Genomic DNA, 22,236 nt, shown 5'->3' with positions numbered 1-22,236 from the left:
AGAAATAACAAGATGCGTTTGTGAAACACAATTTCCCCCTATATGACGTTTGACCTTGAAGGATTACCTTGACCCTTCACTACTCAAAATGTGCAGCTCCATGAGATACACATGCATGCCATAACATAAAAAGCAAGGCAATCAAATCACATCGATAACAACGTTGAACTTCCATCATATACCTTTTTGGAAAATATGGAAGTTATGTATTAAATAATAATAACAATACAGTGTTGTTGTTTTGTCATTTATTAAGTATACAGATCATTGCAAGATTCTGATGGCTTTTCTTGAAATGCATCACCAGCCGTCTGGAACACTGAAAAAAAGGCAAAGGATACTCTGTTAAGTTATGGTGAAAAACAAATTATTTGCATTTTTTGTACAAAAATAAATTAAAAAGGCTCACATTATACTGCAAGCAATTCATAAGTTGCCTGCTGGTGACCCCCCCCCCCCCACATCATTATGTATATTACCATCAATTCAAGATTGTATGATTCAATCTCAATGCTTTGTTTTGGTTAAAATTGGTACAATGAATCATATTTATTTTAAGCTTACTCACATGCAATAGTTACTGAGAAACGGCTCCGAATGGAAAAAAAATCTTAAATGTCAGTCTAATAAGGGGCCATAACTCTTGAGCTATGAAGGTATAAATCATTATAATGTCAGGGTCAAAAGTATTTTATGTGGTGTGTTTGTGTTGAAAGTGTTTACAGATCCATGGAAGTGTTAGAGATATGTAGAAAGAATTATAAGCATTCTACAACATGTGTCATCACTTTCAGACTCTACCTGGGACATTTCAAAGGTTATCCATCACTGAAATGAATGTAATAAATTGAAAAAAGGCTATATTTAAGGTAATAAAAAATATATTGGTACATAATTTGAACCAAACTTCTCAGGCAGTTTCTAATAATGGACTTTAATCAAAGGTTTACCAAAAAATGGAATTTTTTTAACAAACAAAAAAGGCATGCCATGGCTAAACTATTAATTAAATCTTACCTACCATAGTGATTTTATTTACAAATGATCAAAGAAATGAGTGAAAATATATACTGTCTATGCTCACAAGTGAAATAAAATCGCTACCAGAACCAACACATTTTCACTTTATTTCATGACTCTCTGAACAAATTGTATACTATTATAGTTCTTGAATACATTCATATTGGCGAATTTGGCAAGAACCAGAATGAAATGTCACTTTGATTTTCAAAAATTTGATTCTTGAATCATATAAGATTTGTTAAAGGGCATATTGACAGCTAAAACGGAATTTTATTCTCTGAAATAAATGTATGCGTTAATATGAACTTATTTATATGTTTCTTAAAGCACAGACCTTGCTTTATATATTGTAAATATGTACATTATTAATTAACAAGAGCTGTCAGAGGACAGAGCGCTCGACTATTCAAGTGCTTGACAGTATAACGTAAGCCATCATGGAGAGGGGGTATAATGTGTGTGTGTGTGGTCATTTAATAGATGATATTTCAAAAAAAAAGAAAAAAAAAGAAAAATTTGAGGTGGGGGGGGGGGAGAGTCAAGGTCATTCAAAAGTCAAGGTCAAATTCAACTTGCCAGGTACAGTACCATCATGATAGTAAGAAAGTATTTGAAGTTTGAAAGCAATAGCCTGGATACTTTAGAAGTAAAGTGGATATAAACACAAAATTTAACAAAATATTCAAAGTTACTAAGACAAACAAGAATATCAGTGAAACTGATGGATGCTCCCTGATGATGCGCTTTGTCAATGTATGTGTTAATAAACACCTAAAAAATCTATTATTAGCCTCGGTGACCTTGACCCAGTGACCTCAAACCTCATCAAAAGGTAGAGGTCCATGCAAGGTACCTACATGCCAAATATGAAAGAAATCGGTAAAGTATTGAAGGCGCTATGAGAAACTGTAGCAAAAGTGTGACGGAAGAAAGTCTATTATTAGCCTCGGTGACCTTGACCCCAGTGACCTCAAGCCTCATCAAAAGGTAGAGGTCCATGCAAGGTACCTACATGCCAAATATGAAAGCGATTGGTTAAGTATTGAAGGCGCTATGAGAAACGGTAGCAAAAGTGTGACAGAAGTAAGGAAGTAAGTAAGTAAGGAAAGACAAACTGGCAAATATATGCTCCACCGAATAAGGGGCTATAATTCTGTCACAATGCTTATTACAGTTGTCTGATCTTGTTTATAGATTGGGATCATGTTGGTAAAGAAGTACGCAAAATTTGAAAGCAATATGTCAAAGGACATAGAAAATATTTTAGGTTGTACGCAATTTTTAACATAGATTTATCAATAATATTCATATTCTAAGTGAAAAAAGGGCCATAATTCTTACAAAATGCTTGATTCAGTTGTCTGCTCTTGTTTATAGATTGGTGTCATGTTGGTAAAGAAGTATGCAAAATATAAAAGCAATATGTCAAAGGACATAGGAAATATGTGAGGTGGTACGCAAACTTTAACATTCCAACGCTCACGGTAACGCCGACGCCGGGGTGAGTAGGATAGCTATATATATATATAGTCAAGCTAAAAAAAGTTATCCCCACGAAACTTTTTGTGGGCGCAGGAAATCGTAGTAGTATTAACATATCCAGCTATGGGCATGCTCACTGACCATAATGAATAATGGAACAGTAGTTTTGTGTAGAAAATATTCATTAAGATTGTGAATGTTGTGGGCAAGATTTCGATCCCCATAAGCACTAAGACCCTAATGTTATAATATTTTTTTTGCCCTTCACTAATCTTTTTAAACGATTTCATCAATGTTCCTTATACATGTACATTTATTTTTCATAAAAATCGGACATGTGGAATGTTGAATATTTGCCATTGCATAGAGAAAAACCATTGACATGCCCCCTTAAATTGATTGCAGAAAAAGTTGTAAACCAAAAACAAATAATAACAAAGAGCAGTGAAAAAAATTAGCCATTATTAATTTAATTTCAAAGAACAATGAAAATTTAAGGCAACAAGAGCTGTCAGAGGACAGCGCGCTCGACTATTCGAGTGCTTGACAGTATAACGTAAGCCATCATGGAGAGGGGGTATAATGTGGGTGTGTGGTCATTTTATAGATGATATTTAAAAAAAAAAAAAAAAATTGTTCTTTTTTTTTTAGGGGGGCGGGGTGGGGGGGAGTTCTGGGGTGGGGCATGGGGGATGGTTTGGGTGGAGCCCATTGTGGTATGTCAGGTAAGTGTTGTTTTGTCAAAGTATGAATCAAATGTGATCATAAATCCCCTCCGATGAAACCGGTAGGGGACAATAATGAGCGGATACAAATTTAAAGGATAGAACTGAATGTTCAAACCTTTTATCTTGTTTGAACCTGATTGGTTTTGCAAATCGCATTAATTAATTGTGGTGAACATTGGTGTTTTGTTTCTTGGAACAATGAAACGGGATATGTGATTTACTAAGAAGAATCAAAATCATTATGTGGCAAATGAATATTTATCTTCAAGTGTGAGTGATGCCAAATCCAAACTCTGCATATTGAAACAATATGGTCACCATTTGAGTGAGATTTAAAAGAAATATTTCTTAGTGGCCTAGGACCTTTGACCTGAAAGTATCAATTCAGCACATAACCTGATTGTAGCGAGTTGTTGAATGAGCTTTCTTGCATATATAATGGTATGTGAAAATTGAGTATTAAGTGTGACTTTGACCATGAGACGAGTTATTCCAAACCTATGCTTTCCATTTTGGTTCATTATGCATTTATACTTCACATTGCACCCTCTTTCAATTACCTTGAAGACTCTCGTCACACCTTGGGGAGGTTGCTGCTGGGAGATAATTTTTAGGTCCAGGAAGCGCTTGGAAGCAGTCAATATAGCAGTAAGCATCTTCCAGCACCCTGTTATGGAGAGAAGAGTATTGGGGTTTATGGTGAGAACTGTGAGTGTCATTCTTTTGTACAGTTGTAGTGGCAGCCATTGTGTGAATACTCATGTAATCACTCTCACTTAAGTATCAATAGCTAATTATATATATATATATATATCATTCGGAAACCATTTTACTGCTTCAGGTCACTGTGACCTTGACCTTTGACCTAGAGACCTGGAAATCAAAAGGGGTCTTCTACCAGTCATGATCAATGTACCTATGAAGTTTCATGATCCTAGGCTTAAACTTTCTTGAGTTATCATCCGCAAACCATTTTACCGTTTCGAGTCACTGTGACCTTGACCTTTGACCTATTGAACTGATAATTGAAGGGGTCATTTGCCAGTCATGATTAATGTACCTATGCGTTCTTGAGTTATCATCCGGAAACCATTTGATGGACGGTCTGACCGACATGTGCAAAACAATTAACCCCCTCTTCTTCGAAGGAGGGCATAATAAATTAATTTTGTTCAATCTATCTATTTATCCATTAAAATGTTCACACTTTCAAAACAAATATAATACAAACTTGGTCATAAACAATAATAAAATACCCCTGCTGTCCCTGTGAATGTTTATGGGCGAGGATCAAGGAATCAAGACCATTACTCTTGGATGTGAAATCAATGCAAATAAAAATTGTGTTTTGAAAATCTTCTTTTCATGCTGATCACATATTTACAAAATTGAATGGATAGACAAATCCACAACAGACCAACCAACATACAGACTCCAATATACCAGGAATAACCCCACATACCGCATTGACACAGAATATTTTGCATGCTGTCTTCACAAAATAAGAAAAACATATTTACATGTTTGGCGATTTTAAGAGTTATTATGCAATTGTGACCTTGACCTCAGAGATATCGAAAATTCTTTGGCATGACACACCGTTCAATGATGGTAAACAAATGTGCATTTTTTTTGTTTAATCTCACAATGAATGACATAGTTATGGCCTAGATAAACTCACAACCAAACTTAGATAGATATTCAGTCACTATTTATTCCAAAAATTTGTGTTGAAAGCCTGTCGACAGGTGTCGCAAGCCAGTGTTATAGGACCTAAAGTCAAAATCCATGTTACCTAATTTTTCGGCCCGGCATGGCCCATGTTTGAAGTTGGCCTAGATATCATCTAGATTAAACTTCTGACCAAGTTTGGAGAAGATCGGATGAAAACTACTTGAATTAGAGAGCAGATACCATACTGAATGCTAAAAAACGCACAAAGTGACCCTGTGACCTAGTTTTTAGCCCGGCATTGCCCATGTTAAAACTTGGCTTAGAGATCATCTAGATAAAATTCTGACCAAGTTTGGTGAAGATTGGATGAAAACTACTTAAATTACAGAGCGGACAGCATGATGAATGTTTTAAACGCACTAAGTGACCCCGTGACCTAGTTTTTGACCCGGCATGACCTATATTCAAACTTGACCTAGACATCATCTACATACAACTTATGACCAAGTTTAATGAAGATCCAATAAACACCTTGAATTAGAGAGGGGACACTTAATACAGAGCCATCGACAGACAGACAAGGTCACTCCTATATACCCCACTATACTATGTTTCTGGGGATAAATGCAAATAATCAAGAAATATAAAACAAGATAATCTTGATAATAATAATTAATACTCAAGCAACAAACATATGAACCAGGTATCGCATTGTGGAGCACTAACCATTTTTTACTGCGGAAGACGACAAGCTACATTCTGTGTGTGATGGGCAGTTGGGAACCATACCCTTCAATATGAAAACTTGCCAGCTTCTAAGTGTTCCACACAGAGGTCAGCACCTTCACTGTCTCCAGCTCAATCTCTAGGTACACCTACCTATATATGCAAAAATCAATTGAGTGAAACCACTAGTTTGATTATCCATTAGATGCATTCTTGATCAAACATTAGAGCAGTAGTACCCGTGTGATTTACAATATGGGTATTTTACTGGATGCTGTAAAAATAACAGTTTGCTTTTGTTCACATCAATGACTATGATAACACATTAATGGCTATAAAAGAAAAAATGAAATTAGCTGAACAAACGCGAGTTATCAACAACCTATGGCATAACTAGCAAAACCATCAGTACAGTTTACAAAAAAAAAACGCTTCTTTTGAAAAATGCGTTGTTTGTACAGTAACTGTAACACTATTTACTTACTTACAGTTTCGTTTCACATTCATATGCATTTTCTAAATTTTGGCATTTAAATTACATAAAAAATATGAGTGAAAATAGTTTCATGCATCGTCAGTTTTAAACAAGAGTGCCAAACTGTCACAAGATACGCCCGTTCGAAGGTTTTGGACACCATGCTCAATGCTTGAAATGCACTAAGTTACCTCGAGACCTAGTTATTGACCCGGCATGACCCATATTTAAACTTGACCTAGATATCATTTAGTATAACATCTGACTAAATTTGGTGAAGATCATATGAAAACTACTTCAATAAGAGAGCGGACACCATGCTAAATACTTGAAATGCAATATGTGACCTTGTGACCTCGTTTTTGACCCTGCATGACCCATATTCCAACTTGACCTACATATCATCTAGACACAACTTCTGACCAAATTTGGTGAAGATCGGGTGAAATCTACTTCAATTAGAAAGCAGACACCATGCTAAATCCTTGAAATGCACTAAGTGACCTCGTGACCTAGTTTTTGACCCGGCATGACCCATATTTGAACTTGACATAGATATTGTCTAGACACAACTTCTGACCAAGTTTGGTGAAGATCGGATGAAAACTATTTAAATTAGAGAGCGGACACTGCTGTGGACGCCGTCCGCCAAGGGTGAAACTATAATACGTCCCGTTTTTAAAAACGGGCGTATAAAAAAGGAGAGCATAAGATTTGGCTGTGTGAGAGGGTGTTTTGCTGCGTAAATGCCCGACTCTCATGCTGAATGCCCGATACTTGACAGGCGCATAAATGTTGATGCAAACTATTTCAATTAGAGAGCAGACACCATGCTAAATCCTTGAAATGCACTAAGTGACCCCGTGACCTAGTTTTTGACCCGGCATGACCCAAATTCGAACTTGACCTAGATATTGTCTAGACACAACTTCTGACCAAGTTTGGTAAAGATCGAATGAAAATTATTTGAATTAGAAAGCGGACACGAAAAGTGTGACAGACTGACAGACAGTGCGAAAACTATATACCCTCTTTTCTTCGAAAGGGGGCATAAAAATAACTTATCCATAGACATCGGATGTATTTTGTAATGGGAATGCTTTGGAGATTACCATAACATTCTGTGCACACGTAAAACCTTTATGAAGAATCCTCAACATTAAAGATTTATTAATATTTTTGAAAATTAAGCAAACATTCATTTTTTTCCATGAAAGCATTACAATTATGGCTTTTTATAAGTATAATATGATGTATGAAATAGTTTTTTTCTTTTTAATTTTATGTTAATGTTGAACCATTCAATCACTTTAAAAACATTGCAAGTTATTGCATATCCACAAAGCAAATGAATCTTAGCAGGTAAATTCAATGAATTTATCATTGGTACCCCCAGCCGATAATTCTAAAAATCTGTATAGAAGTTCACCAGATGATGTTTTATTCAAAATCTGTATGTTCGCACTGCAGTTTTTGAGAAGAATATTTTTAAGTGTTCATTATATATATTATAGAAGGAAAAAAATTTGATCCGAGGGTGGGGCAAATATGATCCAATGATACTTGAACAATCTTGGTGAAGGTCCACAAGATGAACTTTCATGCCAAATATCTTTGCTCTAGGCCTTGTGATTTATGAGAACATTTTTGTTTTTGAGGTTTTTTAATATACTAATAAGGAAATTACATTTCCCTCCCCAGTGGGGCAATTTTGACCCCAGGAACATAGTTTGAACAATCATGGTACAAGTCCCACCAATTAACCTTTGAACTCTTAAGTGTAATCTTGAGTTTGGAGATTTTGACGTAATTCTTTCTTATGACACATCGTCGAGTGATGGTGAACAAATGTGCTCAATGATTTTAAAATTTTACAATGAATGACACAGTTATGGCCCGGACAAGCTCATTTATGGCCATTTATTACTTTTGAACTAAAAGTGTGACCTTGACCTTCGAGATTTCGACATTATTCCTTCCCATGCAACACCGTCAAATTATGGTGAACACATGATTTTAAATTGAATTTAATTCTGAAAATGAATGACATAATAATGGCCCAGACAAGGTCATTTATGGCCATTTTTGACATTTGAACTCAAAGTGTGACCTTGACCTTTGATATATTTACGTTTTCTTGAGCAGTGACCGGCCGTGTCATGATTGTGAACATTTATTGCAAGTTATTTGAAATTCCTCCAATCAATAACAGACTTACGCTCCAGACAAGCCTAACCCGGACTTTCATACTGACGGACTGATTCACATACACCAAACCGCCAACTGTGACAAATATGTCGAGCTCTCCATAAGTGGGCTCGACAAAAAATCGACTTGTCCACAGGTAAAGGTCCACCACACAATGTGTCATGCTAAATATCTCAGCCCAAGTCCTTGCAGTTTCAGAGTAGATTTTTTAAGTTTTTCCTTTTGGTTGCCAGGGCAACAAGGATTTTATGGAAAACAATTCTTGGAGCAACATTGAAGGAGCTTCATGCCAGGAATATTCCTGCCAGTTTCATCAAGCTTTGCCCAAAGGTTTAGTAGGAGATATTGTTTAAGTAAAAATGTTGACATATAGACACACATCGCAAAACAGACAAAGACCAGCAACAATAACTAAAGTTGAGCTATAAAGGGTACATCTCTGAAATGACCAAATCATCCTGATGACTCTTATGCAAGAACCACTGAAAAATGATAACAAATTTGATCTAATTTGAATTTCACTAAATTCATACACCAACATATGCAGACAGAAATTTGACATTTTCAATCAATTAAGGGGCCATAACAGTTTAATTTTACAATGGCTTCAAGGCCTTTCCCCAATTTGGAATGTCAAAATGAACTTTTGCATTATAGTTTATCTGTCTTCAAGGTAACAATCTGGTAAAAATATTATACATAAGACAAGTCGGTCAATTAACAGGCGAACAGCTTTGTTGTATACTTAAATAAACCCAATTTTAATGGCTATTAACTTCAAGTTTCATTCAATTCTATGCAATTGCTACTGAAAAACAACTCTGGTCTGAAAAGTAATTTAGGGTTATCTTTTCGAATCAATACTAGGCTTATTTATATTACATACCCTCAGGTTTGTATACTTGCCGGTTCAGGAGGCGTTATAGAGCGCTATCAGTTTAATGATTATTCCCCGAATATCTTTCAGGTGTGTCAGCGGGGTCTCCTGGAACAGCTTGATCGTTTTCACTACATGCTCACTTTCAGTGAAGTGGCACTCCAGGTTTGCGTCCGTCAGGATGGCCGCACTCTCCTCTACCCTCCGAACAACCTCGCGACGGCTCTTATCCAGGCAGGTTGAGGTCAGGAAGCCTGTGAGAAGGAGATCGGCCGAAAAAAAATTAAGCTTAACAAGCAAATTTGTTGAATTGATATCCCCTGCCAATATGCTTCTGGACACAAAAGTGTTATATTTGACACTCAAAAAAGCATTTTTTCAAGATACAAAGGGCCAAAACCCCGTTATTAACAGACTGTGTACAATGCCATTTGGCGTGCATCGTCCTCTTATCCATATATATACTCATACCAAGTTTCAATGAAATCGGCCAAAGCACTTTCAAGATATGGCTCTCGACACAAAAGTGCTGGACGGACGGAAAGATGGACGGAAGAACAGACAGAAAGACGGCCGACGCCAAAACATTAATAAGTAGATGTCCAAGAAGAATGAATAATTTACATAAATCAAATCCTATGTTTACGCTTACATTGTTCAATGTGCGGGCGTCCGCTAGACCATTCCCTGGCACCACTTCAGGAAGTTCTTGATTGCCGTTAGTGCATTCCGCACCGTCTTCAGCTGGTGAGTGGTGTTGAGGAACTGTCGTGGACCTCCATATGGCCCATCCACAACAGCACGTCACTCAACACCACTCCTTCTAAGTAGCCAGACAGGGCCAGGAACCGGTTGATCTTCATGTTGACCTCTTGTGTTTTCGACTCGTTTGCCAACCCACCTGGCCTGCTCCGCAGGAACATGTAGTCTACATATGAGTCAACTATTGAAACTGCAACAAGTATTATTGGATGATATTCTATGCTAGATGGTGAAATCGCATATAATTTAACTAACAACCAGTAATTCCAAAGTATTATAAATAAATAATATTTATCTTAAATTTTAATGTACTTATATATATTTCCTCACGGTTTTTAATATATATACATGTTGCAATAATAATGACTATCAATTGAAATGTATATAATTAAAAAAAAATCTGGGAAAACAGGGCTTAATGCACCAAGTACTGGTTCTACCCCAAAAACGGACTCAAAACTTTACACTATATAAGCAATTCATATTGTTACTTGCAGCTTCTCCGACCATGCATCACCCTTGCATTGGGTTCCAGGCTCAGGCAGTATTTCCGCGTTAGGAATGAAAAGTCCTCTTCCTCCTCCTCCTCATCCTCCACCTTCTCATCCTCCTATGCCGAGTCATCATGAGTGGCGAGTCTGCTGGTCACCTTTCCTGAAGTTTTCGCGACCTGTAAATGACGTTTAAATGTAAAAGTTACAAATCGTTTGGTATGGTTTTGTATTAGACATTGATAGAAATATGAGAAATTAAATACAAAAACCACACGAACACAATATAACACTTACTTTCCGGAAACGGCCTTCTTGTGTAAACAAAATTGAATGTCCCAGCCTCCATGTTGTGCTCCTGTTCTAGATGACGCAGCCGGTTAATCACCGACCGGTCGCACAGCCAGCAAGAGTAGTAATTCCTCGTCTTTGTCTTCTTCACTTTCCGACCGGTCTTAGCACGTGCCTCTGACATCAACGGCTTCATGGGGTCTGCCGTCAGCGCTTGCACCCAGCGAACGTGGTCTGTTACCCGGAGGTACACAGTCGTGTTGCCTTTTACCACGCAAATGGGGCATTGCCTTGGGATAGGCTTTGCATTTGGTGTCTGAAATATTAGTTTGAAATGTGTACGAAGCAGGTGGCTATCAATATATATGATTTATTAAGAGATGATGAGATAACGGACCCAGTTAATTGATTGAAATAATGATTATGTGATTGAAGCTGTTATGCTAGGGTTAAATACCAAGGAATTTGTATAGATATTGTTAACTTTTTTTTAATGGTGTTAAAAATGAATATTTTATTGCAATATTTGCACATGCTTTGTTTTATTTTACAAAGTAATCACTATTAACCTTAAGTTTATTCTCATGAAAAAAACATACCATTAAATAGCAATACTGATTACTTTATCTATTTGAGTGACATTAAGAGTGACCATGTACATGTATATATCAATCTATACTGTCTAACTCCCCTTGCAGATATTATTGACAGGTAAATATAATATTATATACCGTCTTATATCGATTCAAGACTTGGCAAAAATAAGGCCCCATTCCCTCAACAAAAAAGTATTAATTTTTCCCCAGATAAAAATTCACCCGACACTCAAGCAAATTAATTGCCCTAGACCCAGAACTGTCAAGTTTAAAATGTTTAAAACTAAATAGAATTGTTATGTATTTAATTTGGCGGTAATAAAGACTAATCAAGTGATTAAAAAAACATAGTATATTGTTTCTCATGTTTGGTTTAAAGTCCAAATTTTTTTTTAAATGATGCCCTATTTCCCCCACCTCAGGGTACAGGTATCATTAGGCATTCTGAATCAACATTTTCATCAAAAACAATGATTCTTCATTTTTTACAGGCTGGGGGATTAAATTTTTAGAAACAACAATAACCTTTCAAATCGCATACCAAACGTTAAGACTTTTTAAATGAAAATGTGGATTTAGAATGCCTAATGATTCGGAATACCTTGACAAACTGTACCGTTACCACAAACCCTGAGGTAGCTGTGGCGTAAAGGATATGGTGTCCGCCTAGCAACCAGGACGTCACGGGTTCGATCCCCACTGTGGAAGCGTTCTTTAGATCTTCCTTATAGACACTGTCTAAGTACTGGTTCTAGGCACCGGAAACAAAATTTACAGCTTTTTCAAATAAGTCCTATGCAATCAAACTAAAATATACAGGTTTGAACTAAACCAGAGGGAGATCTCTGCATGATGCATGTTAGTCTTATTTATAAGACGCGCGAGATACTTTACCCATATAAAAAGTAGCTTAATATTTAAGAGCGTCAAAAATTTGGACTAGATGCATGTATGCAATATCCCAGTGTGACCCAAATTCGACGGGTGTAAAGAACCGAATTTAATGGACCGAAATTCGACGATGTAACGGTTACATGAAGCAATATTTAGCAAATAATGAAAGAAATAATGAAATGTTTAATAGCAGAAAATAATAATTTTAAACTCGGCTGTATTACTTTGAAATGATTCAAAGACAATAATCATCCATTTAATCAATATAAATAGAACATCGTCGAATTTAGGTGTCGTCAAGTCATCAAGTTACGGCATCAACTCTTTCCGTTTCGGGGCTGCCAAACTGTGGAACTCTCTCCCCCAACATTTCAGGGACCAATTACATTTCAACCAGTTCTCCAGTTTGGTTAGCTCTTGGGACGGTGAGAGCTGCCGCTGCTCCTATTGCATGTATCAAACATAGTTGCTAAATTTTTGCTTTTTGTTGTTGCTTGCATGCTCTATGTTTTCATGCATACTGTGATATAAGCTTGTTCATGCAACGAAACTGATTATTCTTAAATATGTTAGTTGCTTAAAAAAAATATAAAAAAAAATAAATTTTTATTTGGCTTTTTTTTGTTGCTAATTCGTTTAAAGTGCTACATTTTTTAGATTTTGTTGCTTGCTTGCTTTTGTGTTGCATGCACACTGTGATATATGCTTTTCTTTTTACTCATGCAACGAACCTGATTTTAATATAAATATGTAAGTTAAATCATTATAAGTAAAATATACTTTCATTAAATATGTAAGTGCTTAAATTTTGGCTTTTTGTTGCTTGCTTGTTTAAGTTGCTAAAATTTTGGCTGCTTGTTGCTTGCATGTTTCTTATGTTTCATGCACACTGTGATATATGCTTTTTTATAAATAAGCTTAATCATTATTAAGTAAATATACTTTCATCACAACTATTGTAAATCCTCTAAGTAATTAATTATGTTTTAATTACAAGCTTACTTTTTTATGTGTTTATATCTTTTATATAGCTGCTAAGTTATTATATAGTTGCTTAGTTATTTTATAATTGCTAAGTTATCATCATGTGCTTTGTTAGTAAACTAAATATGCCTTTGATATTTTAACAATAAATATGAAAATTTATTTATTTTTTTATGCCTTGTACATAACCATATTACTATTTATATGTGTCGGTCAATAGCTATACATAGCTAATGTTATACTGTTATTTATTGTTAACCGACTTGAAATAAAAGTTTGTATCTTGTATAGACCAATTTCACGGCGAGGGTAAAAACAACCCGCGCACCGGTTGTCAGCCATCTTGGAGGAGCGCGCAATTTTCACAATACACGATAAACATCCGTCTGATTTGAATAATTGTACGCTGTTAAATCTGATTTGAATGTGACTTTTGTGGGCAATTTTGATGATAGTATGTTGGACACTGTCAAAATAAAGCCAATCTACAGGGATGGACTCGATCCAATTGATAAAGTGCGGTATGAAAATAAACTCGCTATCGTTGGCGGAGTAGATCCGTACGAGTGCAAAGAACAATGGTCTGAAGATGTTGGTATTTTACCATCTGTTACCTATCCAGACATTGTAAATTATTTGATTTTCACCCCTAGTCGCTTCAAGATTGACGACTTGAAAGCTTGGAAGTCTCTGGAAGCTGTAAACCAGTTGTGCTCTGGATGGGTTTGAGACAGGGTAGCCATCAGCAAAGGACAGCATGTGATAGTAAAAACTAAGGTAAGAACTTGTACATGTGGGACTTCAAAATGGGCTCAATTAAAATATGTTTTATTTCAGAAGTAAATTGTGGAGGAAACTGCACACGGTGCAGGGTTTGAACCCACCACACCTGAAGCTGTAGCATGGTGCTCTGACATCTGATTAAACTTAGTGGTTGGTTCTCACAAGCTCATACTTCATTTTGGCTGTTTCTGACAAAGTTTGAAATGCATACTCATTTCCCTTAAACATGGGCATGCGCAGTCAAATACTTCTATAATATTACACACATTTTAATAGGTTTCTTATAAATTTTTATAAAGAAGCGATATTAATGTTAAAAAAATTAACTCTTGTGGTTTGCAGTTATCTACATGTATCTATATTTTGATATTGTTGCTTGACAGTTATATGCAGTGTTAATATGTTTAAAATAAACTATTGGTTTGCAGTTATATTTTGCAATCATTGCTTGACAGCTTTTAACAAAGTGATTTCTTTATTTATTTTCAGGTCTTTCACTCGCAGCGATTACGGGAGAAGCCATTGCAGCCATGGGTGATTGCCAAACCTGACGGAGTTGTAGCTGCCGCCCATTGCGACTGCATGGCTGGTCTTGGCGAGGCCTGCACCCATGTAGCTGCTCTTCTCTTCTCGATAATGGCAGCCGTGGAAGTCAGAGACTCCGCTACAGCAACAGAGGGTCCCTGTAAATGGAAGCCACCATTGACCAGCAAAACTGTTCATTACAAGGAGGTCAGCGACATTGATTTCACGTCAAAGAAATTGGCAGCGCGGAAGCTGATGGATACATCGGAGAGTGTAGCTACACCAACTGTGCGCAGAGCAAATGTCACAAAAGCTACAGAATCAGACTTCCTTGCATTCTGCGGACAGGCAAGTAAGTTGAAAAGAAAACCAGCTCTACTTTCTGTGGTTGAGCCTTACGCAGACAGTTTTATTCCGACCGCTGATAAAAAGGACCTGCCCAAGCCTCTAACAGATCTGCGAAACCCGGAGTTGATCGGCAAGGACATTGAAACGGTGAAAAACATTGTGAGGTTGTAACAATTTTGTGTTCTTCCATCCAAGCAGCTAATGTGGAGGAAGAGACAAGAGGCCAGGCCAAATCTTCGCTTTGGTTTCAGTTAAGAGCTGGTCGAATCACAGCATCAAAAGCAAAAGCTGTGTGTAGCACCAACCCAGTGAAGCCATCGGCAAGTTTGGTGAAAGGGATTTGCTATCCCGATGACAACACCTTCCAGACCGCAGCGACAAAGTGGGGTAAAGACCATGAAGAAATCGCACGCAATAAACTTATGGAAGGTCTAATGGCTGACCATGAAGGTGTGGTGATGATGGACTGCGGACTGTTCATCAGCCCTGGAAAACCATTTCTAGGTGCCTCCCCTGATGGGATAGTTTCATGCCTCTGTTGTGGGAGTGCTTGTGTTGAAATTAAATGTCCATTTAATATAAGGTCAGAATCTATACAAGAAAACAACTGCAAGTTCTTAGCAAGTGATGATGGTAAACTCAGCTTATATAAAGCCCATGCATATTACTATCAAGTGCAGTTACAAATGGGCATTACAAATAAGGACATGACTTATTTTGTTGTCTGGACAACTAAGGACATTTTTGTGGAAAAAATAGCGTTCAACAGGATGTTATTTGATGAGATATGTGCCAAATCAGAACAGTTTTTTAGGAATGCTATTTTGCCAGAGTTAGTTGGCAAGGTTTTTACAACTTTGCAACATGACACAGTCACTGTTTCAGTACCCATAGATATAGTGAGATCCCCACTAAAGGAAAAGCAGACCAATCAGAGTGAACAGTTGTACTGTATTTGCAACCAAGTGGAGTTTGGAAGGATGATTGGCTGTGACAATAGCACGTGTGCCATAGAATGGTTCCATTATGGGTGTGTTAATATTGAATCTGCCCCCAAAGGAAAGTGGTACTGCTCTGTGTGTCGAAAGCTGCCAATGTTTAAGAGGCGTCGAGTTATGAAGGACTAGTTAGTAAAAGTCTAAGGATGTACAAATGTGTTGTGTTCTGAGAAAACTGGGCATAATGCTTGTGCGTAAATTGTCATTCCAGATTAGCCTGTGCATTCTGTACAGGCTAATCAGGGACGGCAATTTTCGCTTTTATGCAATTTTTCCTTAATATGATGTCTTTTCTTAGAAAAATCCAGTTTAGGAGGAAAGTGTCGTCCCTGATACGCCTACTGGACTGCACAGGCTAATTTGGGACGACACTTTACGCACATCGTGAAATGCAGTATGTCCAGTTTTTTCAGAACACGACACACATATGTAGCAACAAGTTTCTACAATTAATTTAGAAATTCATTTAACTTTCATTTCTGAAAATTTGAAATGTCATGGTTTTATTAGCCGGATTTTTTTCGAAAAAATCTCGGCTTATAGATTGATGTTGTCGGGCGGGCGGGGGAGCGGGCGGGCGGGGTGGCGGCGTGCTCGAAAATGTTAAAGTTCTTATTTCATGGTATAACTTTGGTATGCTTGGACCTAGAGTCTTCAAACTTGACATGAAGGTTGGCCAGGATTAACAGATGACCACTGGTCATTTCAAGGTCATTCATTTGAAGGTCAAGGTCACTGTGACCTTCAATATAAAAAATGTTAAAGTTGTTATAACTTTGGTATGCTTGGACCTAGAGTCTTGAAACTTGACATGAAGGTTGGCCATAACTAGTTAGTAACCACTGGTCATTTCAAGGTCATTCATTTGAAGGTCAAGGTCACTGTGACCTTGAATGTACAAATGTTAAAGTTCTTATTTCATGGTATAACTTTGGTATGCTTGGACCTAGAGTCTTCAAACTTGACATGAAGGTTGGCCAGGATTAACAGATGACCACTGGTCATTTCAAGGTCATTCATTTGAAGGTGAAGGTCACTGTGACCTTCAATATAAAAATGTTAAAGTTGTTATAACTTTGGTATGCTTGGACCTAGAGTCTTGAAACTTGACATGAAGGTTGGCCAGAACTAGTAAGTAACCACTGGACATTTCAAGGTCATTCATTTGAAGGTCAAGGTCACTGTGACCTTGAATGTAAAAATGTTAAAGTTGTTATAACTTTGGTATGCTTGGACCTAGAGTCTTGAAACTTGACATGAAGGTTGGCCAGAACTAGTAAGTAACCACTGGACATTTCAAGGTCATTCATTTGAAGGTCAAGGTCACTGTGACCTTGAATGTAAAAATGTTAAAGTTCTTATTTCATGTTATAACTTTGGTATGCTTGTACCTAGAGTCTTCAAACTTGAAATAAAGATTGGCCAGTACTAGAAGATGACCACTGGTCATTTCAATGTCATTCATTTGAAGGTCAAGGTCACTGTGACCTTAAATGTTAAAATTGTTATAACTTTGGTATGCTTGGACATAGAGTCTTCAAACTTGACATGAAGGTTTGCAAGCACACTTAGATGACCACTGGTCATTTCAAGGTCATTCATTCTAAGGTCAAGGTCACTGTGACCTTGAATGTAAAAATGTTAAAGTTCTTATAACTTTGGTAGGTAAAAATGTTTAAGTTCTTATTCCATGTTATAACTTTGGTATGCTTGTACCTAGAGTCTTCAAACTTGACATAAAGGTTGGCCAGTACTAGAAGATCACCACTGCTCATTTCAATGTCATTCATTTGAAGGTCAAGGTCACTGTGACCTTCAATGTTAAAATGTTAAAATTGTAATAACTTTGGTATGCTTGGACCTAGAATCTCAAACATGACGTAAAGGTTTGCAAGCACACTTAGATGACCACTGGTCATTTCAAGGTCATTCATTTCAATGTCATTCATTTGAAGGTCAAGGTCACTGTGAACTTAAATGTTAAAATGTTAAAATTGTTGTAACTTTGGTATGCTTGGACCTAGAATCTCAAACTTGACGTAAAGGTTTGCAAGCACACTTAGATGACCACTGGTCATTTCAAGGTCATTCATTTGAAGGTCGAGGTCACTGTGACCTTGGATGTAAATATGTTAAAGTTGTTAATACTTTGGTATGCTTAGACCTAGAGTCTTCAAACTTGATATGAAGGTTGGCCAGAACTAGTAGATGACCACTGGTTATTTTAAGGTCAAGGTCACCGTGACCTTGAATGTAAAAATGTTAAAATTCTTATTTCATGGTATAACTTTCTTATGCTTGGACTTACAGTCTTCAAACTGGACATGAAGGTTGGCCAGCACTAGTAGATGACAATTGGTCATTTTAAGGTCATTGAAGGTCAAGGTCACTGTGACCTTGAATGTTAAAAATTTATTTTGCTAATAAAAAAATTGAGATCAAACTTTCCTAATTGTCAATTCAAGTTCATATTTGTGACCTTAAATGTTATTGTTGTTCATGTATATGCATGCATTCAAAACATAACACAAGGTTTGCTAATGCCTTGAAAAGTACTTACATTTCAATTTGACCTTTGAACAATATTTCAGTAATTTAAGTATTGCATTGACAAAAACACGAAAGGTACTTTCCTGTCATTTAAATAAAAAATCCGGCTTCAATGCGGTCATCTCCGACCGCGGAACTCTTGTATTTTGTTGCTTGGTTTGTCAATTTCCATGCATTCTTTCATTGATACATTTTAAAATGCATTATAGTACTCGCACTGATTGACTGTAGATTTGTATTCATTTAAATGTTACATCCTGTTACCGTTTGTTGCTGTTGTTGCAATCAGTTTATGGTGGGTTTATGAAATAAAATATATTGAATTGAAGTTTATTGTTTAAGTTTCTAAAGTATTGGCTGAATGAACAAAATTCTAGAGTTTGTTCTCAATTTTATTGCTTCTCATTAATAAACACAAACACATGATAACACAGTAATACAAAGAAAAGTGCAAAGACAATTTAAGGATTTGCTCACTAATTTATGTTATACATAATTATATGTGCATTATTATTTATACATGTACATATCTAATATCACATTCAGTAAGTAGGTTTATTTTAATGCAAGAAATGACCGCATACGAACACACACCATTACAATAAATAACAACTTTGCAGTGCATAGTCTAGATTTGGCGATAAAACTGGATCTTTTATTAAGAATTATTTGCCGTGAAACTTTTGAACTAGTCCTTCAGTTAAAATCGACAATGGATTCATTCAGATTCACCAAAGCACAACAAACATGAGCAATTTTGTCCATCATTGTGTAGTTGTTTTCATCCTTGAACATTATAAATCTAATTGGAACTGTTCCATTTAAGAAAGTGTACTTTTGACGTACAGTTCCAATAACTCTTTCCACATGTATTCTCACATTTGCCAACTTCCGTGTTGATTCGAGGTCAGCAGCCGTGAGCTGATTGCGACCCTTTGTAAATGCTGGTATATTTACACTCGCAGCAAGAGAACCAACACTGGTACTTATGTCAAAACCTCTGTCAGCTAGAATCAGGTCACCAGGGAGAATGTTGTTGAGGTAAATACAGTGTTCCGTTATAAACTTGTCGCTTGTTCGTCCACCCCAGGCTTTCGATATGAAGGACACTGTTCCCTGTGGTGTTATTCCTATTAAGAATTTTACAGTATGGTGATGTTTATAGGCACTATAACATTCTGCCGCAGCTTCCAAGTTTGATGGTCTTTCTATAAAAACCTCAAAGCAGTCAATGATTGAGACAACTTTACGTGCGAAATTTTTCCTAAACTGCATCGGCATTGTCTTTTGAACTGTTTCGCGTTGTGGCCAGTATACCATTGGATAACATCTGTAATACATGACATCTATCACACTTGAAAAAATGTGCGAAACTGTTGACTGAGATATCCCAAATTCATATGACAGGAACATTACTGACAAATTCAGTCTTAATCGCATAAGTGTCAAAGAAAATGTTCTGAATTGACTGAGAACAAGTGATGATGGTAGAAAAGGCGACAGGTACTGGAACAGAAACATCAACATTTCATAACTTGACAACTCTGTCAAATGTTTTACTTTTTCATCGTTTCCTTCAAAGTCTTTTTCTGAATATTTGTCGGACAGCTGAGACTTCAGGTGCTGGTTTTCGGCACGAAGTGCACTGATCTCGCACTCCATACCCTGCAGGCACTGGTTGTTCATGTCTGTCTGTGTTTCTGCACTGGTTGACTCCTCAGCAATGTTGTCAAGTACCTCCGGCTCGGCTGAAATATTTATAACTTATCTAAATATCTAATAGTATGGTGGGCATATTTTGCAAATGGTTCAGTTTGACTGAAAACTCTGCAATAATTGATTGTTAACAGGAATACAAATAAGAAATCTGACAGCTGATATGTGAATGGTATGTCATAATGACTAAATTTTATTTTCATTTTGAGTCGCCATGGCGTAGTGGATAATTGAAATGGTTTCCACCTAGCGATCGGGAGGTCAATGTCGAGTTTGATCCCCACGGTGGGAGCGTTTTTTAAATCTAACCCCAAAGACACCAAGTACTGGTTCTAGTCCCAGGAAACGGAGCGTTTCAAATAAGCCTAAGGCTTTTGATGTTATCGAGGTTAAATAAATAGGTTTAAAATAAATCTGATGTAATTCAAAGAAATATTACCAAGACTTGCAAACTGTGACATGTCAAGTCTTCTCTGTGCACGTTCCATTTGGCGGTTGTAGCGAGGTATTGCGGGTGTCGTTGATGTGGAAGCCATGACAGGTGGTGGAGTTTGGACGCATCGTAGATTTATGGATGGCGCCCAATCAGGATTCAGACGATCATGCATGTCTGCCTTCTTTCCTGAGCAAAAACAAAGGAGACACTTATCAATTTAAACACATTAACTAAATACTTTACTCATAGAGGTATATGAAAAACAATAACATAATGATTCACATACTTTTGCCAGTCATGATTGTAATATTTTGTTAAAAGATACCAAAAAACTGCACTAATCTATCTATCTATACTAGACTGTCTAACTCCCCTTGCGGGTATTAATGACAGGTAATGACGTTATGTTCGAGGGGTGTCATCTCAAATAGGTTAGCTTATAATTCATTTTACCATCCATAAATAGAAACCATGTGTAATAAAAGCTAATTAGTTACCTTTGACAAAATGTGCCGAGCAAACTCTAACATTGTCGATGTTTTTGTTTTCAAAACTCTGCCCAAGTTTTGCCAACCACTCTCGTCTACGATCCGCTGTCAGTTTTTCCCAATCATCTCCCTGATTCTTGATTATCGCAGGTATTCTGTAATAATGCAGATCCTTCTCACGGTCCTTTCGGTTAAAACATCCAATAATTGAACACCTAATCACCATTTTGTTGTATTCAATGCGCCGATAATGATCAAATGACAGCTCTTTGTGTTCGACAACTGAAGCGGAAAGTGTTGAGTGCGCATGAGCCTCCAAGATGGTGGCCGTGAAAATATTACGTAACGTGAAATTCGTCTATTGTATCTTGTCGTCGAATTTGGGGTGCGGTAGGATAATGTATGGTTTCCAGTATTTACTATGGGGAAGAACTATTGTTGGCAAAATATTTCACTTCAAGAATATGTTTGCGTATCAGATATCAAATATGTACAACACACAACCAATACAATTGTGTTACTGTTATGAATAATACAATTTAAAAAAATGTTTTTTTTCTCCGTTTATTACTTTCACTGAATCGAAGGGTTAACACAACCCAAGGCGAACATGATGTAGGGCGAACACAAGGCTACGGGTCGAAACCCATTAAGAAAAATATATGCAATGACAACATAAGTATGGGGTCAATATACAAAAGATACCGTCTAATTATTTGGACACAAACCACAGTTTACCAACAACTCAAAATGGCGGCGACATCTACTTTCACTTTAACCATTTACTGCGCCCGCCACTGAGCATGCGCATACTTGGTTTTACATGCTATTTTTAGTTGGGCGACGGTGGACCATCGACCATATGTTTCATACATTGTATTTAATAATTCTTCTCCATAAAGTATTTCGCGCTATTTTCAATAAACATCGCTGATGCGCAGACTGAGACAGGGTGTTAACACTTCCACTATGACGCACAGCGTCTGACACACCACGTGATGTTTGGAGCGATTGTAGATTGGTTCATGTGTTTTTCGGCGTAAGCTGTATTAAGCCAGCTTTTCACCCTGACTTAACCTTTGTAAGTGTCCAATAATATTAAAATAAAATTTCCCGCGGCTAGGTACGAATGAATACACTTCATTTATTCCATTGGCTGATTTGAGTATAACACCAGAACA

The 22,236-nt window shown here is 36.9% G+C and overlaps 1 long non-coding RNA gene across 4 annotated transcripts; it reads right to left on the bottom strand.

The window, feature by feature from the left end:
• Positions 1 to 233: 233 nt before the first annotated feature.
• On the bottom strand, positions 234 to 11,968 carry LOC127855209 (uncharacterized). 4 transcript variants are annotated; one of them, XR_008037400.1, is made up of 8 exons: positions 11,950 to 11,968; positions 10,744 to 11,053; positions 10,447 to 10,625; positions 9,846 to 10,145; positions 9,219 to 9,447; positions 5,634 to 5,782; positions 3,794 to 3,900; positions 234 to 319 (listed from the first exon to the last, which is right to left on the bottom strand). It is a non-coding gene; the product is annotated as an uncharacterized LOC127855209 (long non-coding RNA). The 4 variants fall into 4 exon arrangements; XR_008037399.1 differs by having other exon boundaries at positions 11,935 to 11,953; XR_008037397.1 differs by lacking the exon at positions 11,950 to 11,968 and having other exon boundaries at positions 10,744 to 11,136.
• Between the last annotated feature and the right edge of the window lie 10,268 nt (positions 11,969 to 22,236).

This window comes from Dreissena polymorpha, chromosome 13, assembly GCF_020536995.1.
Source record: "Dreissena polymorpha isolate Duluth1 chromosome 13, UMN_Dpol_1.0, whole genome shotgun sequence".
In the NCBI taxonomy this organism is placed as follows: Eukaryota; Metazoa; Mollusca; class Bivalvia; order Myida; family Dreissenidae; genus Dreissena; species Dreissena polymorpha.
The sequence above is the reverse complement of the archived record's forward strand: the minus strand, read 5'-3'. Positions and strand labels throughout refer to the sequence as shown.